Raw genomic sequence first — 15,320 nt, 5'->3', positions numbered from 1 at the left:
GCAAACAAATTGTTTTCTTGTGGCTATGGATGCAGGTGAGGGCTACCTTCTTTGATAAAATCATTCAGTTCTATGTTGTAGATGACTGGTGGTTGTTTGCTTACCTTGAAGCAACATCACTCCAGAATCTGGGATGACTGCTTCCCATGTTTTACTTTGTTATCTTCACTACCTTATACAAAATTTATTTTCAGCTGCAAATAAATTATTGTACAAATCCATTGTATTTTCCTAGAATTATTGGTCTGTGAACTGTAGTGTTCGTTTGCGTATATATTTAGGTATATATAATAAAAACCGCTACACACACACACACACACACAGTCATAAACATATAGATTCGTATAAATGTGAACCTATATACATTCATATGCATAAGAACATATAGACATGCACTCATGGATATGTCTACAAAACCATGTATGAATTAGCAAAATTAATGAAGTCTGGATGAAAGCATGGTAGGGTACACTCATTTAGTAACATTTTTTGGAAAAAATTGATGGAAACATACTAGTATAAATTGATAGTTGTCAACCCTAAAAATGGCAGCCCCCTAGATAGTAGAAATGCAAGAAATGTATGGTAATTATGTGATTTGATTGATTGTGAGTGATCCCAATTTAGATTGATCTTATCTTGACACTTCCCTTCCTTCTCTCTCGATCTCTCTCTCCCTCTCTCAAGATCATCATGCAAAAATATTGATTTTAGCACTAAAACCTTATTATTCCCTTATTATTACTCTATTAATTCAATAATTTTCTCTATATTATTGAAGTTATTTAGCATTAATAATTGTGTCACCATCATGAAGTTACAATTGGGTATTCTACTAGTGTATATCATAGTATCAATACTAAAAAACCTAAAACTATTTTTATATTTAGATTGATAACATTATTAGTATCATTGTAACTATTAGGTCTCTAAAATTTTCAAACCCTTCATAACTTCAAAAATGAAAAAATGAAGGTCAATAATTTAGAAAATGAAAAGCCTCATGACAATGGAAAGTCTAAAATCTTTGGCTCCTCAATATGACCAATTTGTTTAGAGAGTGAGCACAATGCATTAGGAAATTCTGAAGGTCGTTTTGAGGGCCTTCTAAGAAAAAACATTTCTTAGCATTCTCTCTCTAGAAAATATGTGGGGTAAACGAAAAGGGTTCCTCAATACAACCGTTCAAAAGTGTACTTGCAAGTAGATTCTTTCCACAACTCTATGACAAATGTAATGATTGAGGAATATATTTTATCTCTTTTCAATTACATTAAATAGACCTCATTGTATTATAGAGAGATTCAAGGATTTTATTATTGTCTTTGCAACACTACCACTGCTTTCTTCTCCTCTTTTTCTTGCACTAAGGAATAATGGATTTCTTGTTCACACCCACAGACCTCCTCACCAAACATCCTAAATATCATCTACACATTGACTTGAATCATCGATATGAGCCATTATGTAAGCAAAAAAAAAACTAAACACAAGTGACACTTGCAAAGAAAGAAAGACTCTGAGTAGAGGAAGTGAAACATCTAGATATTTGGTCCCATGGCTCACTTTATCCTTTGAATCCTATGACTAACACCTCTCCTACATGCGCAAGTCTATCTATATTTTTATTGACCTTTATTGGTGATGGAAATTATGGCTTGCTTGGCTATTGCAAAGCTCTACCTTGCCAAGCTGAAATTCATAAATGTAGGGTGCATTGACAAGAAAATGAGATTATACAACTTTCTCATTTACATTGTAATGACCAAAACATCAATCATTGCAACACACATAGGAACTATAGGTACTTCAAAATTACGTACATATCTTACGAAAGAAAGATAGAGCTTAGGTGCTTGTGTGCAAAAGAAGAAACTACGGAATCTTGAAAACTTGAAGGGTGGCTTTGGTGGTCTTAAGAAAAGAATTCAAGCATTGAGATGAGGATTTTAAACTTTTTCTTTATGAGCCCTTATTTGCCAAGTGAAGTATGTGTTTGCTTCTGTGATACTTCCTTTGTAGACATGATATCTATCCAGACATAGAAAACATTGGTCCCAAAGAAATGTAAGAAAGAAGTTGAAGCCCTTGATAAGCAGTAGCATCGCAAGGATATAATTCATGAAAAAAATTTAAAGGTTTTGCAGCAACGAGATGGGGTGGACCTTTTTTTTTTTGAAGAATGTGGTTTCTGCTTATGAAATATAAGGCACGTTTGACTCCCTTGGAGTTAGCAAGAGAGGGTATTTAGCTATTCAATAGTCTTCCTCCTCCATTATTGTTGAAGAAGGGAATAATGTTTAAGCTATTACAAACATCAACAAATGTTTGAAAAGAGAGACTTCAACTCACTGCCACTCACATACCAACTTCCTTGGATGTCCCTTTCATTTTGAAGGTATTTACAAAGGCCAAGGAGTGGATGTAACTTATGATGAGTACGACGACATCTTCATGGACCTTGCTATGTTGCAAGATCAACTGGTAGAGTTTTGGGTCGAAACACATTAACTTAGTAAATTATTTATGTTAGCTAATATATACAAAGGGGTACTTTTGATAGTATATCTCAAATAGATTTTATGTGGCGTACAGAATATTTGAAAATGACAACAAAGTCACGTCCCGTTTTCAAGCAGTAAGTTCAATGATATTGAAAGTGGACTGGAGTCTCCATGCATGGCATCATTGCTCTACCTCTTTGAAGAAACATTTCTACCAATGTGAGGGCACCACCTGTAGGGTGTCTTGAGTACATTATGAAAGCATGAGAGAGAGTAGGAAAAGCTCATGCCTTGGATCATAACGGAGTTTTCTTGAAATGCGAGGCTCCCCACCTGTGCAATGAAGCCCACAATGACTAGTGTGTCAGAGGCAGAGTTCCCCACAGGTATAATCAACTCCATGAGGAAAAAAATTGAGGTAATATTCTCCCCACTAGTGCAAAAGTCCCTTGTAGAGAGAATAAATCCTCCACCCTCCATCTGACCAGTAAGCTAGTGGGCAAGGGGATCGACACAGAAGGCCAAGACCCAAGGTTGTTGAGCGACTCTGATTTCTCTAATATAGACTAGATAAACTTCACACACGCAAGGGATGCAAGTTTTTACAAGGTTAAATGTAGCAATATTTGGCCCGAGCAGTTCAAGGACCTCCTGTTATTTTACAACAAGGTCTAGCAAAGGCGACCTACAAATATGGAGGTAAGCATGTCATTTGTAAGAGCATATGTCTTGATAGTTAGTCCACAAATTCTAAAAGCTAGCAAGGCAGTAGTCTTTGCTTAAGGTTTTGCAGGTGAATAACATAACAATGATCTACACAAATCCGGCCAACTTCAATACCCACTACATACATTGGAAGCTAAAAAATGGCATGGGTGAGGCTACTTTGGAAATATTGAAGTGACACCTATCTCAAGAGAACCTCCAAGAAGACATGACTTATCAGGCTAGCATGAAAATTATATGCCCACACTATGGAAGCTAAAAGCTCTCACTGAAGATGCAGAATTAAGAGTGAGAGTGACGAAAGATGAACTTGCAAGCAGCCACAAAAATTTGGAGGCTACCAAAGTACAAAAATTGAGTGATGAGAAATATGTTAAAGTGCTTGCACTATTGCAATGAGCAAGTTATTGTAACAAAGTTGAAGTTGACAGGTTTGGTACAGTAAGATTATATCATAAGAACCACCCTTGCTATGCACCTCGAAGCACAAGAATCAATGTTGGCAGTTCTTTTAGGAGGAACAACCGAGTTGGGAAATATCTCTAGGCTGATGCTTAGTTGAGTGTGGTATGGGGAGATGGTAAGAGATTTATATTATGTTTTTTTATATATGATACATGCCATTATGCTACATACCCATGGCCACTATGCTAGTTAACACTAGCCAGTGTACGATAGATAACAATTACAGTATCATATCTAGCAATGTCATCATGATATCTAGCATAGGTATCATGCTAAATATCAGTGTCACCATGCTAGTTAGTAGTGTCATATGCTTATGCTAGATATAGGTGCCACCATGCTAGTTAGCAGTGTCATATCCTTCTTATGCTAGATATCAATTCCATCATGCTAGTTACAGTGTCATATGATTTGTGCTAGATATCAAAGCCACCATGCTAGTTACAAGTGTCATATGCTAGTTAGCATTGCCATATGTTTCTTATGCTAGATATAGGTGCCACCATGCTAGTTAGCAATGTTGACATGATATGTAGCATAGACTTGTACAATGCTAGATAAGAGTGTCACCATTATAGTTAGCAATTTCATATCCTCCTTCTGCTAGATATCAGTGCCACCATGCAAGTGACCAATGTCATATGCTAGTTAGTACTAACATTATGCTAGATATAGGTTCCACCATAATAGTTACTAGTGTCATATGCTAGTTAGTATTGCCATTATTCTAGAAATCAGATCCACCATGCTAGTTAGCATTGGCTCCTATGCTTGTTAGCACTAGCACTATGGTACCTAATAGCACCATCATGGTAGTTGCATTTCCATATGCTAGTCTTAGCTAATGGTATTACTTTATAGTTAATGACATGCTATTGTTCTAGTTAAAAGTGTTGTCATGCTACTTAGGCTAACGATCAGTATGACATGCTTGAAATTTCTTGAGAAACATGTGACATGCAGCTTATCAGCGGGGAGCCAAATGTTATCATTTGGGAAGATAATGGGACTCTCAAGAAAAGGGCTACAACAAGTTAGAGAAGGTGAAGATATTAGTGGTGAGGATCATGGGTCAACTGCAAATATGGCCAATCTAAAGCCTGCGACAATGAGCATGGTTTTGATTGCCTCTTCAACTATGAGCATGGTTGTGGCTACCACTTCAAATGAGATTGTGGATATTATTGGGGCTGAGGGACTGGAGAAGATGGTGTAGGAACTAAACATTGTATATGCAAAGAAAGACAATGAAGATGAGAAACAAGTGGGGTAAAATGTAGCAGATGAAGTAGAACAACAAGAGGAGGTGTTGGTTAAGACAAATGAGGTTATAGTTGAGGTTCTAGAAGATCTTGAAAGAAAAGGCTTTGACATAGATAAAAATGATGTAGGAAATGAATCTACACTAGGTCATCTCTTGGGCTAGATAGCAAGCAAGAAGGGTCATGGGCACTTGGGCAGTCAAGAATCTCCTGCAATAAAATGGAAACCCTTTGTAGGTAGACATGATTTTTGGCTCAGTTTTGCAGTGAAAACATGTGCCTACAAGAAACTTTGAATTTTCCCTTCTAGTTGTTTTGTGCATCAGAGTACTCTCTAGATGTCCTTGATTTGATAGAATGAGAACTTTGTAATATAGATATTACCTATAATGCAAAATTTCCACTTCAATCAATGAGTAAGCAAGTGTATATAAATGTTTTAAGTGTTACATTATTATGTGTAGGTCACTATGCGCTAGTCATGTGGGTGCCTGCACATTTATATGTTGTTATTGATTGCTCCATAAACAATATAATGATTTTCATGTGTCTATCAAAATTCTATTTTTTGTCTATTATGTCCCATTTGTTGGCATGGTTTACTCAACTGAATCCGCAAAAACAATTGAAGATGAGGAACTATTGGTATGTTTGCAACGGCCACCACCACCAAAGAAAAAAAAAAGTGTGCATCAAAAGCCAATATTCCTCCGAGTAGAGGAAACCATCATTGACCGTGTGCCACCATCCTTGTCAGTTGACAAGATGGGGACTTCAGTCAAGCATCCCCTCCCATAGAGAATAAACCAAGAGGTCTTATTCTTGACGTGAATGGAGTGTTGGTGTCACATTTCAGGGCAAGTGAGGCGATCCCATCGCACATAGAGAGGATAAAAGAGGTGTCGTATGAACATGGAAAGTGTATTTTATCCATTATGGAGACCTTTCCTACCTATTGTGGTGCTTGGATAATTTCACAATGTAAATATGGATTTGTGCCCAACCTCCAATGCCTCCAACCTACTTTGTGTGGCGTTTCTCGAGTATTCCAAAAGATTAGCAGGGGGGCTTTTATATCAATCCCATTGCAAAAGGCAGGAAGGTGATGCAATCATTCTTGATTCCAAAAAGTTTCTCTTTACAAATGCCTGTCTGATTTATGGGGTAAAGAAAAGTAATACAATGCTCAAAATACTTCAATTGTTGATGATTTTGCCTACAAGTGCTTTTATAATCTCCTACCACTGTTGTTTGATTTTGTCAAATCTTGAAAATATTTGAAAGTCTCAGCTTGATGGGTACCTTGTTGTAAGATGACTTTGGCTTTGGCTTTGGCTGCTTGCACCCAATTGCCCATTGTATGCTTGGGAGAACATGACCCATACCCCCTTAGATGGTGAGAGCCTCTCAATATTTTGATTTGTAACTAAAACTTAAACTATTCTCTAATTGTTCAACCTTTGTATACCCTATTACCCGAACTTTAAAGACCGTATAATTTTGGATATTCTCAATACCATCTCTTGGCCGGCCTTTAAAGGCCCCTTAATTTTTGTTGAGCATACAACTTACTCTATATACATGTGTGTCTATAATACAAGTACACGATTTGCAAAGTGCACAAAGGACTAGTGTCTTGAAATTGGATTGCTTGACAATGTATTGTTTTGTAATCCAAGTTGATTTTTGTTTTGTACTTTTGTAGGTCTCTATAAAGCATATCTTGTTTGTGTGGCTAACATTGTAGTGTTGGCTTATCTTATTGATGTAGGATTAATCGGTGCCATTCACTCACATTAATAGAGATATTGGTCCATGCTAACATTAGTGTGCAAGTTAACTCGTATATCTAGACACTTAATTAATGTATGTTAAGTTTAACAAGTTAAGTCTATAGTGTAGTCAAACATTTACCTATGTTCTAGCTAGCAAATTTTTTAATGTTAGTTAGCATAAACCTAGGTGCTAGGTTAACATACACATATATGCTAGTAAGCATACAAGTCTATGTTAGTTATCACATGTATGCTAACTAGAGTACACAAGTTCATTAAAGCTTAGAATTAATACTTATATTCATTATCTCTTACATGTATGGAAAATAAGTTTGTAGTATAGCCAGATAATTTCATGTGTGCTAGTTAGCATAATAATGTATGTTAATTAGCACACAAGTGTATGATAAGAATCATAAAACTTTATGTTAGTTAAAAATGAGTGCTAGTTAACATACAGATATCTGCTAGTAAGCATGCAAGTCTATGTTAGTTAGCATACACCTATATGGTAGCGCGTGTACAAGTTGATGCAATTCATTACCTCTTACATGTGTGGCAATACATGTATAGTCTAGCCAATTTATTCTCATTTGTTAAGTATGGAGCCTGATTTACCCCTTGTAATTTTCTGTGGTAAAACGCACATTTGTAAGGCCCCCATTATGAGGAGAAGCCATTGTGCGTGAAGGAAAATCACTCGCCGGAAATAAAATTTACTCACCGAAAACCAAAATTTTCACGGCCAAAAATTCAGGTGCAACTTTAGGGATATTCGCCGGAAATGTGTTTATGTGAAACAAAAGAGGGTAAAATTTCAAAAATCAGGAAATGAAAGAAAAAATAAAAAACTTGAGTTGGTTCATTCTGATGTTTGGGGTCCTACAAGTACACCATCACTTGGTGGCTCATTGTACTATGTAACATTCATAAACGATGCGACTAGAAAAACATGGGTTTATGTCATGAAGAATAAGTCCGATGTATTTTCCATATTTCAAAGGTGGAAAGCCTTTGTGGAGAATGAAACAGGTACCAAGGTTAAATGCCTCAAATCCGACAATGGAGGTGAATATTGCAACCAAGCTTTTGAAAGCTTTTGTGCTAGCAATGGCATTCAAAGGCAAAGGACAACCCCAAGGACATGGGAGCCGATGTTTAGGTGGTAAATCCCAATGTGCTGCACCTAGCTGTTAGGCAGCCGGACACTAACCGGGAACTAAATTGACCATTCATTCTACATAAACAAATAAGGACTCATAACCCTAAACTTTATTGTGTTTGGAGTCCACCAAGACCTATGTCTCCTCTCTTCTTCTATTGTTGCACACACAGACGCTCTCTTGCTCGTGCACTTCAATTGGTATCAGAGCTTGAGTATTGGATAGCACCATTAGAGCTCGATAGCAAGGCAAGCAAGGAAGCAGCAAAAAATTCAGCACGTTTTTGCAGATCTAATTTGGTCTAACAAAAGGTTTTCGTTCAGGCCCATTCTCACCATTCTTAATAGATTTTTTGTGCTCTTCAAATTTGCAGAAGAAAGTTTTCTCAAAATCCTCATTGATCTTGAGATATGTCACTCAGACTGCCTGCAGTTCTCGTAGGATAGGCTACAAATTTTGTAGATCATATTTCTCTTTGCTAGATTCAGCATTTTAGGTTGATTCTTGCAATTCCCAATGGTTTTTTTGTGCTCTACAACTTTGTAAAAGGGAATTATTGCAAATTTCACCATGTTTGGGAGTTATCTACTTCAGACAGCAGGGTAGTCTACTTTTTTCGATTCTTCTATGTACAGGTTTTCTTGCAGATTCTTTCTGCAATCTCTGTCACATGCGTATTTGATGTAGGATCTTGAGGTTTGTTAAATCAGATAAACAACCGTAGTGGTTACAAAAGAGGATTTTTGTGGTTGATGTAAGATCTTATGCGGTATATGTATTGACAAAAATATGCAAAGCCTATTGTTGAGGGTCGTGGCCAGGTTTTATTGAGCTACGGGATTCTTGAATGTGGAGATCCTGCCCTTGACATCCCCAGAGTTTTGGCATCGACATAGGATGTATGTTTATGCAGTTAGTGCAGTATTGGTGTGAATTTTTTGACTCGCCATTGTTGGCATTATTTTCATCTTTATGCACATGCGTTTGATAGTGTTCAATCGATTGGAGACATTCTTCTAGAGTTAGAGACACTGATAGTGATAGTTTTTTGAGATTCTATCTTTTTGTTTAGCCACTTTGATCACATTTCAGTCATTGTACACATTTGTTTTTGGGTGAAAAATTCAGTTTTGCAAGTGAGACTCTGCCAATTTTTTTTGGATTTTATGTTATCTTGTTTAGTTCAGCGGATCTACCACTTTTGTTCCTCATTAAATGATGGCTTCATTATCGCAAAACTTATTCAATATTGAAAGTTAGATGGTACTAACTTTTCATTTTGAAAGGAAAAAATTTACAATGTCTTAGTACTAAAAAAGCAAATCCGATCGATAAAGATGAAGGGGATAAACCCTGAGGATATGGATGAGTATGATTTGGATGATCTTGCCAGGTCCAACATCATGTTGAATTTGTCAAAGAATGTGCACTTCAAAGTAAACATGGAAAAGACTAGCTATTGTGGAAACAGCTATGTGACCTGTATGAGAAGCAAAGTGCGGTGCCACAATTTTACTAGCTGAATTTTTTCTTTGATTTTAAGACAGATGAGTGCACATCCATGTGCAACCATCTCAATGAGTTCAACACAAATTTCAATCAGCTTTTTGCGTAGGGAGTCAATTTTAAAGATTTGTCCAAAGCAGTGTTTTTGCTAGTTACATTGCCAGAAATTTGGGATACCTTTTGCACATCCATGAGTAGCTCAACACTCGTTGATGGTTTAAAATGTGTTGATGTTGAGGGAAATTTGCTTATTAAAGAGGTTAGTAGGAAGAATCTTAATGTTTCCCATGGCACTAACAATGCTCTCATTGTTCGTGGTCAATCACAAGGAAAGGGCAAGCATAATAAGAGAGGAAAATCTCGTAGCAAATTACGTGGCCGAAAAGAAAATGAGTGCTATCATTGTCACAAAAAGGGCCACATGAAGAAAGACTGCCGAAAGTGGATACAAGAGAAAGGTAAAGACAAGAAGCAGAAAGAAGGCAAGACTAAAGAAAGCACTATGAAGATTGAAGATATTAAAAAAAAATGTTGAACATTATGATGGAGATATTTATCTCGCATCTACCATGAATTCAACATTTTTTGTTGCTATTGATGACTATGCTTTATAGGATTGGGTTCTTGACTTAGATGCATCTTTTCATGTGACTCCTCACAGGGATTGGTTCAATACACATGATGCATCTCGTAAAGGTCGTGTTATTCTTGGCAATGATTTTGCTTGCAACATACTTGGTGTTGATGATTTACAGCTGAAATTCGAGAATGGTTCTTCATTCATGCTCAAGAATGTGAGACATGTGCCAAAGCTTACAAAAGCTTGACTAGTGCAGGACAATTAGATGATGCAGGATATTACTGCACCATGATTTGGTGATAGTTCTTGGAAGATCACCAAAGGCTGGAACTTTGTACATGCTCCATGTATCTAATGTTAAAAAACCATGTAATTTGTGTAACCGAGCAACCGAGTGTTTCTTTATGGGATCGATGGTTAGGACATATGTCTCAAAAGGGAACAAAAATCTTGTCTTGTTTTGGTTATATTCCTTGCTTCAATTTCTTTAAAAAAATCAGTTTGTGAGCATTGTCTTTATGGTAAACAAACATAGTCACCACACAAAAGGGTCAGCACTTGGAACAGTGAGCCATTAGAGTTAGTGCATGGTGATGTTTGTGGGCCTATGCCTAACGTATCCATGGGAGGTTCATTGTACTATGTTACATTCATATATGACTTCTCAAGGAAAGTGTGGGTATATCCTCTCAGGAAGAAAGATGAAGTTCTTTCAAAATTTTAGAATTTTGTGGTATTAGTGGAGAATTAGTCTGGCAAAAAAGCCAAGTTCTTAAGGTTAGACAATGGTGGTAAGTATGTCACTAAATCCTTTTAGAATTTTTATGATTCCAAAGGCATCGAAAGAGAGTTAACTGCTCCATATAACCCTCCACAAAATGATGTTGCTGAGAGGATGAACCGTACCATACAAGAGAAGTTTGTTGATTTTGGTCCTTTATGTGGATAATATGTTAATTGCTAGGAAATGCAAGGATGAGAGTTCATCCTTGAAGTCAGAGTTACATGCAAACTTTGAGATGAAAGACATGGGTGAAGCAAGCCATATCCTTGGTATGCACATTAGGTGAGACAAATGCGAGAAATTAGTCTTTTTGTCTCGATATGAGTACATTGCTAAAGTACTCAAGGGAAGGCATTGAGTACTCCATTGCCTCCATATGTGAAACTTGCTAAAAATGATTGTCAAACCTAGGAAAGAAACGTTGGGAGGCCACTAGTGAAAGGGGTTATGCGATATTTGATTGGTACAAAAGACATATGCATTTGCTTTGGAAGAGAAGAAACATGTGTAATGGGTTACACGGATGTGGATTATGCAGGAGACTTGGACAAGAGAAGGTCCACTTTAGGCTATGGTTTTCAATTCACTGGAGGTGTAGTTTCATGGTGATCTCGTTTGCAAGATTGCATTACTTTGTCTACTACAAAGGCTAAATATGTTGCAGCTTCAGAAGCTTGCAAGGAAGCTACATGGCTTGGTTGTCTAGTGGGAGACTTGGGAATCATTGTTGAGATGCTTGTGTTACATTGTGATAGCCAAAGTGCCATACAATTGGCAAAGAAGCTAGTGTTTCATGCAGAGACAAAACATGTGGATGTGAAGTATCACTTCATTTGTGAGATGCTTGAGGACAAGCAAAATTGCAACTTGCCAAGATTCACACCAGTGAGAATCCTGTTGATCTTCTAGCAAAGGGCTTATCTTCAGAGCCGTTTGCACATTGTCCGGTACTCATGGGCATTGGGTAGATGATCATGGTCATTGTCTACCTGTATTGTATGTATATATACATTCATCTTAAAGGCACATTGTCCTCTAAGTGGGAGGGTGTTGGGGTGGTAAAGCCCAATGTGGCGCACTAAGTGTGGGGCAACTAGACACTAACCAGGAAGTAACAGTGACCATTCATTATACATAAAACAATAAGGATGCATAACCTTAAACACTGTGTGTTTGGAGTCCACCAAAAAATTGTGTCTCCTCTCTTCTACATTGTTGCACACACACATGCTCTCACTCGTGCACTTCAGCCAGTGGAGTGCATTATAGGCCATAGGCCTCATCTCAATAACTCATGCTCACATTGGCATTTTACAGTATGCTCGAAGAACAAGGAAGAGAATTGAAATGAGGACGTATCCATCTACAACCATTTCTACCAACTCCACCAAAGGGATAAAAAAGGAACATTGGTTAAGGTTCCTACCAACCAACTAGAACTATGTGGATTGGCAAGTACCGGACACAACAGTGAGTGAGTCATTGCAAAGTAAGTTGTATAGGGGTGTTCAAAGGTCTCTCCAAAGCTCTATACCCACCAAATTGGTCAAGCTTGCAAGTATCTATCTTATAGTATATTTATTTATCATTTTTACACATGCCATGTACATGTTGCTAAGAATATGTAAGTATACAAATTTCTTGATTCTTGCTTCTGTGAGACAAGCTTATTGATCGAGGATGGTATGTGAAAGAGGTGACTGGCATATGCTACAAGATTGCACTTGACACTCTTGTTTCTGAATATATGATTGGCACCTCGGGGAGGTCACCTAAGAAAAATGTAACCTATCACGTGAGTTCAATAGAAGGGTATTTTAAGTTTGTGAAACTTCCAGAAATATATATACAACAGGATACTATTTTTTCAAATTTGAAAAAAACTTATAGATTTTAAAAGAAAAGGGTACATTATATTCCTTTAAAAATTCATATTTAAGGGGTTTTACAAACATGTCTTGAACGCACGTGATATGGCAATTTTACATGTAGTGACTCCCCCCGGGATTGCTTATCATCTTGTTTTGATACAAGCGCTCTCACTTTGTTGCTGGTTGCTATGTGCCTATTGATCAAGAGTCAATAGATTTGGAGAACAACTTTCTCATAGATGTTGAAGTGGTGGATAAAGACATCAACCTTGTGATATTGATAACAATAAGGGATCAATGCAACCTTGTCCAAACTCTGGCATGACATAGTACATGAGACTGCAGACAACAAACCATCACAATTTTAATTTGTGTTGGGTGGACACAAAGTAATGCAACAAAAGAAAAAGAAAAAATATGTAGAGATCTTTGTGGTTGAGTTCAAATCATGCCAATGTAATGTATTTGGATGAATTCCATAAGAATGTATCTTTTCTAACAGTGAGACAAGAGTGATATGAGTCGGACTCTCTCTCTCTCTCTCTCTCTCTCTCTCTCTCTCTCTCTCTCTCTCTCTCTCTCTCTCTCTCTCTCTCTCTCTCTCTCTGTGTGTGTGTGTGTGTGTGTGTGTGTGTGTGTGTGTGTGTGTGTGTGTGTGTGTGTGTGTGTGTGTGTGTGTGTGTGTGTGTGTGTGTGTGTGTGTGTGTGAAAGTATGTGTCATATTATTACATTTTGTACAATATGTCCAACATCTGTTGTCTTGTGTTTCTCTTCTGTGTGATGGCGTCTTCAATCAATCTTCCATTCCTCTATATTCTCTCTCTCTCTCTCTCTCTCTCTCTCTCTCTCTCTCTCTCTCTCTCTCTCTCTCTCTCTCTCTCTCTCTCTCTCTCTCTCTCACACACACACACACACACACACACACACACCTGTTGTCTGTTGTCTTGTGTTGCTCTTCTGTGTGATGGTGTCTTCAATCAATCTTCCATTCCTCGATATTCTCTCTCTCTCTCTCTCTCTCTCTCTCTCTCTCTCTCTCTCTCTCTCTCTCACACACACACACACACACACACACACACACACCCATCATTGGCACCACCTTGACAAGTACAAATATTTAATGTATATAGTTAGCATTTCAAAGAGTATTTGCAAGTACAAATTCAAAAACAATCAATGGCCATAATACATTTCTTACAAAATATGGGATAAATTTCCCTCTAGGTAGAATTCATGTTCATGCCCTTGAAATAAGGGTAGGGAGAGAGTTGTGCCCAATGTGTGTCATCTATCAACAAAGTGTTGTCAGCATCAAAGAGCACATGATTTGGAAATAAAGGCTTGTAATATAGTAGGTATACATTAGGGTTTGTAGGGTGATAGTGGACCTCAATGAAAACATACTGCCTTTGGCTATACAAAAGGATAAATTTTAAACATTGGATTCCAACTACATTACAAACTACAGCCACAAGGGGTTCAAGGCTATGTTCCTGCATGGAAGACCAAATTGCAACCCAAATTCTTGAAAGAAAAAACTTCAAAAATTCCTTGGTGTCTGGCCAAACAATGACCCCACAATGGGCTATTCCAAAAGTGTGTAAGTCGATGTATATTGCATCTGCATCATATGGCTCTCGAAATAGCAACGATCCATTGATGTCCAAAATAATCAATCTCTGTAAAGTTTTTTGAAACATATAAGAAATTCAAAACTATAATGACTTTCTTATTCTTTTACATCAAATATTACCAGAATAAACATGTCAACTTCTAGCAAGGATCTATATTGGGTCTGACTATTGAAGAGGTTGTCTATCCAGTGTCTATGTCCTCAAGCATCTGCTCCTTAGTCCCTTGTGCTTCTGCAGTCCGAGACTCTTGTGTTTCCATCATAGAGGTGTCTGTAGCAAATGTATTATCTTCTACAATGGTATGGTTTGGTTGAGGCTCAAGTACTGTTGAATAATGAGCATGTTCCTTGAATGTTCAGCCTCTTCTATTTGAATGGTGGAGGGCTCTGGTTTAGGGTTGGTAGTTTCAATATGCATCTCTTTCTTAGCTCCTCCCTCAGAATCATCTTCCTCCTCAACCCTTTCCTCCACATGGTGTATCCCTATCTCCTCGGCCTCTGCATTTCCTTCCTCCTCGGCACCTCTATGTGCATCATGTATCTCTTCCCACTCAACCCCTTCCTCTGCATGATCGCTCTTCTCCTCAGCCCTTCCCTACACCTAGTCTTTCTCCTCCTCTTCCTCTTGTGCCTTCTCATCTGATCTGACAAAGTTTGAGGACGTGGGGAGATCCACTGGCTTGGGTCCCTCACTTGTCATTGTTATCTCTACCGCATGGTCATCCACTAGGCTATCTTCTACATCCAAACGCACATGATCTGAGATACAGAGTAGATGCGCACGATATAATTGCAAATATTGTATAGGTATTTCTCCAATGCACTCTGCAAAATTAAAAAAAGTTCACTGCAAAATTAAAAGAATTTCATATCAATCCTTATTGCATTACAACCACCAAGTTATTGTAATGATTTGCAAAAACGCCCAAGCCAATCTGTGCCACACCGCACCATCAACTTCCATAGCAATTGCAGAAATTGAAGATTGTGTAGTGATTGTACACAAGTATAGTGTACCCACCTTTTCTCCTTTAACAACCACCAAAGATC

The sequence above is a fragment of the Adiantum capillus-veneris genome, chromosome 11 (assembly GCF_014529385.1).
Source record: "Adiantum capillus-veneris isolate H3 chromosome 11, ASM1452938v2, whole genome shotgun sequence".
In the NCBI taxonomy this organism is placed as follows: domain Eukaryota; kingdom Viridiplantae; phylum Streptophyta; class Polypodiopsida; order Polypodiales; family Pteridaceae; genus Adiantum; species Adiantum capillus-veneris.
Note: the sequence above shows the minus strand (reverse complement) of the source record.